We start from the raw sequence: 4,322 nt of genomic DNA on the forward strand, positions 1-4,322 counted from the left end.
GAAACCCGATCCGACCCCTGTGCGGGGTCGGCCATGCGGTACGCGACTTTCGCGCCAAAGTCGCGTTTCAATGACGCGAAAAGCGCCATTTCTCAGCCAATGAAGGTAAACGCAGAGTGTGGGCAGCGTGATGACATAGGTCCTGGTCCCCACCATCTTAGAGAAGGGCATTGCAGTGATTGGCTTGCTGTCTGCGACGTCACAGGGGCTATAAAGAGGCGTTCCCGCCGACCGCCATCTTACTGCTGCTGATCTGAGCTTAGGGAGAGGTTGCTGCCGCTTTGTCAGAAGCAGGGATAGCGTTAGGCAGGGTCCATTAACCACAAAACCGCTTGTGCTGCAGCGATTTGCACTGTCCAACACCACCCTCGGTGTGCAGGGACAGTGGAAGTTTTTTTTTTTTTTTTTTTCCCCTCAGCGCTGTAGCTCATTGGGCTGCCCTAGAAGGCTCCCTGATAGCTGCATTGCTGTGTGTACGCCGCTGTGCAAACCAACTGCTTTTTTCAAAGCACAAATCCTCTTGTTCCTTCCTTTCTGCACAGCTATCTTTTTTGTTTGTCCACACTTTTTATTTCATTTGTGCATCAGTCCACTCCTTATTGCTGCCTGCCATACCTGGCTGAGATTACTGCAGGCAGGGAGATAGTAGCTGCCTGCCATACCTGGCTGAGATTACTGCAGGCAGGGAGATAGTAATTGTAGGACATTCCCTGTTTTTTTTTTTGTTTTTTTTTTGGTGGGAGATTAAGATTGGCAATTTGGCATTTCTGCTAGAGTGCCATCCCTGTGTGTGCCATCTCTCTCACATAGTGGGCCATAGAAAGCCTTTTCATTTTTCTGTATTTTTTTTTGTGGGGTGTATAAATTCTCCCTGATAAAAATACAGTGGGAGATTAATATTGGCCTTTGGGCTTGTGTGCCAGTCCTGAGTGTGCCATCTCTCTCACAAATAGTGGGCCATAGAAAGCCTATTTTATTTTTTTTGGGGTTTTATAAATTCTCCCTGAAAAAAAGGGAGATTAATATTGGCCTCTGGGCTTGTGTGCCAGTCCTGAGCGTGCCATCTGTGCCAGCCCTGAGCGTGCCATCTCTCTCACAAATAGTGGGCCATAGAAAGCCTATTTATTTTTTTTTTTGGTTTTATAAATTCTCCCTGAAAAAAAGGGAGATTAATATTGGCCTCTGGGCTTGTGTGCCAGTCCTGAGCGTGCCATCTGTGCCAGCCCTGAGCGTGCCATCTCTCTCACAAATAGTGGGCCATAGAAAGCCTATTTAATTTTTTTTTTTGTTTTATAAATTTTCCCTGAAAAAAGGGAGATTAATATTGGCCTCTGGGCTTGTGTGCCAGTCCTGAGCGTGCCATCTGTGCCAGCCCTGAGCGTGCCATCTCTCTCACAAATAGTGGGCCATAGAAAGCCTATTTAATTTTTTTTTTTGTTTTATAAATTTTCCCTGAAAAAAGGGAGATTAATATTGGCCTCTGGGCTTGTGTGCCAGTTGTGAGCGTGCCATCTGTGCCAGTCCTGAGCGTGCCATCTCTCTCACAAATAGTGGGCCATAGAAAGCCTATTTAAATTTTTTTTTGGTTTTATAAATTCTCCCAGAAAAAAAGGGAGATTAATATTGGCCTCTGGGCTTCTGTGCCAGTCCTGAGCGTGCCATCTGTGCCAGTCCTGAGCGTCCCATCTCTCTCACAAATAGTGGGCCATAGAAAGCCTATTTTATTTTTTTGGGGGGTTTTATAAATTCTCCCTGAAAAAAAGGGAGATTAATATTGGCCTCTGGGCTTGTGTGCCAGTCCTGAGCGTGCCATCTGTGCCAGCCCTGAGCGTGCCATCTCTCTCACAAATAGTGGGCCATAGAAAGCCTATTTATTTTTTTTTTTGTTTTATAAATTTTCCCTGAAAAAAGGGAGATTAATATTGGCCTCTGGGCTTGTGTGCCAGTTGTGAGCGTGCCATCTGTGCCAGTCCTGAGCGTGCCATCTCTCTCACAAATAGTGGGCCATAGAAAGCCTATTTAAATTTTTTTTTGGTTTTATAAATTCTCCCAGAAAAAAAGGGAGATTAATATTGGCCTCTGGGCTTCTGTGCCAGTCCTGAGCGTGCCATCTGTGCCAGTCCTGAGCGTCCCATCTCTCTCACAAATAGTGGGCCATAGAAAGCCTATTTTATTTTTTTTGGGGGTTTTATAAATTCTCCCTGAAAAAAAGGGAGATTAATATTGGCCTCTGGGCTTGTGTGCCAGTCCTGAGCGTGCCATCTGTGCCAGCCCTGAGCGTGCCATCTCTCTCACAAATAGTGGGCCATAGAAAGCCTATTTATTTTTTTTTTTTGTTTTATAAATTTTCCCTGAAAAAAGGGAGATTAATATTGGCCTCTGGGCTTGTGTGCCAGTTGTGAGCGTGCCATCTGTGCCAGTCCTGAGCGTGCCATCTCTCTCACAAATAGTGGGCCATAGAAAGCCTATTTAAATTTTTTTTTGGTTTTATAAATTCTACCAGAAAAAAAGGGAGATTAATATTGGCCTCTGGGCTTCTGTGCCAGTCCTGAGCGTGCCATCTGTGCCAGTCCTGAGCGTCCCATCTCTCTCACAAATAGTGGGCCATAGAAAGCCTATTTTTTTTTTTTTTTGGGTTTTAGAAATTCTCCCTGGAAAAAAAAAGGGAGATTAATATTGCCCTTTGGGCTTGTGTGCCAGTACTAAGCGTTCCATCTCTCTCTCTCTCTCTCTCAGTCAGTGGGCCATAGAACGCCTATTTTTGGTTTTATTTGTTTTCTAAATTCTCCCTGAAAAAATCATTTTATTTTATTTGGTTTCTAAATTCTTCCTGATAAAATCACATTTTTTTTATTATTTTTTTTTCTAAAGTCTCCCTGAAAAAAAAAAAAAAAAACAGTGGGAGATTAATTTTGGCCTTTCTGCTTGTGTGCCAGTCTTGACTCCTGGGTGCGTCATCTCTCAGTCAGTGGGCCATAGAACGCCTATTTTTGGTTTTATTTGTTTTATAAATTCTCCCAGAAAAAATCATTTTATTTTATTTGGTTTCTAAATTCTTCCTGATAAAATCACATTTTTTTTATTATTTTTTTTTCTAAAGTCTCCCTGAAAAAAAAAAAAAAAAACAGTGGGAGATTAATATTGGCCTTTCTGCTTGTGTGCCAGTCTTGACTCCTGGGTGCGTCATCTCTCAGTCAGTGGGCCATAGAACGCCTATTTTTGGTTTTATTTGTTTTCTAAATTCTCCCTGAAAAAATCATTTTATTTTATTTGGTTTCTAAATTCTTCCTGATAAAATCACATTTTTTTTATTATTTTTTTTTCTAAAGTCTCCCTGAAAAAAAAAAAAAAAAACAGTGGGAGATTAATATTGGCCTTTCTGCTTGTGTGCCAGTCTTGACTCCTGGGTGCGTCATCTCTCAGTCAGTGGGCCATAGAACGCCTATTTTTGGTTTTATTTGTTTTATAAATTCTCCCAGAAAAAATCATTTTATTTTATTTGGTTTCTAAATTCTTCCTGATAAAATCATATTTTTTTTATTATTTTTTTTTCTAAAGTCTCCCTGAAAAAAAAAAAAAAAAAACAACCAAAAAAAACAGTGGGAGATTAATATTGGCCTTTCTGCTTGTGTGCCAGTCTTGACTCCTGGGTGTGCCATCTCTCTCTCTCTCTCTCTCTCTCTCTCTCTCTCCAATTGTGGTCCATAGAAAGCCTATATTTTTTTTCCTTGATTTGGGTTCTAAAATCTACCAGAGAAAATAACTACATCAATCATTGGTAGAAAAATATTGGCCTCTGGGTTTGTGTGCCACTCCTGACTCCTGTGTGCGTCATCTCTCAGTCAGTGGGCCATAGAACGCCTATTTTTGTTTTTATTTGTTTTATAAATTCTCCCTGAAAAAATCATTTTATTTTATTTGGTTTCTAAATTCTTCCTGATAAAATCATATTTTTTTTATTATTTTTTTTTCTAAAGTCTCCCTGAAAAAAAACAAAAAAACAAAAAAACAAAAAAAACAGTGGGAGATTAATATTGGCCTTTCTGCTTGTGTGCCAGTCTTGACTCCTGGGTGTGCCATCTCTCTCTCTCTCTCTCTCTCTCTCCAATTGTGGTCCATAGAAAGCCTACATTTTTTTTCCTTGATTTGGGTTCCAAAATCTACCAGAGAAAATAACTCCATCAATCATTGGTAGAAAAATATTGGCCTCTGGGCTTGTGTGCCACTCCTGATTCCTGTGTGCGTCATCTCTCACTCAGTGGCCCATAGAAAGCATATAGTTTGTTACATTTGTTTTCTAAATTCTCCCTGCAAAAATCTTT

Source organism: Ranitomeya imitator, chromosome 2 (assembly GCF_032444005.1).
Source record: "Ranitomeya imitator isolate aRanImi1 chromosome 2, aRanImi1.pri, whole genome shotgun sequence".
NCBI classification, from domain to species: Eukaryota; Metazoa; Chordata; class Amphibia; order Anura; family Dendrobatidae; genus Ranitomeya; species Ranitomeya imitator.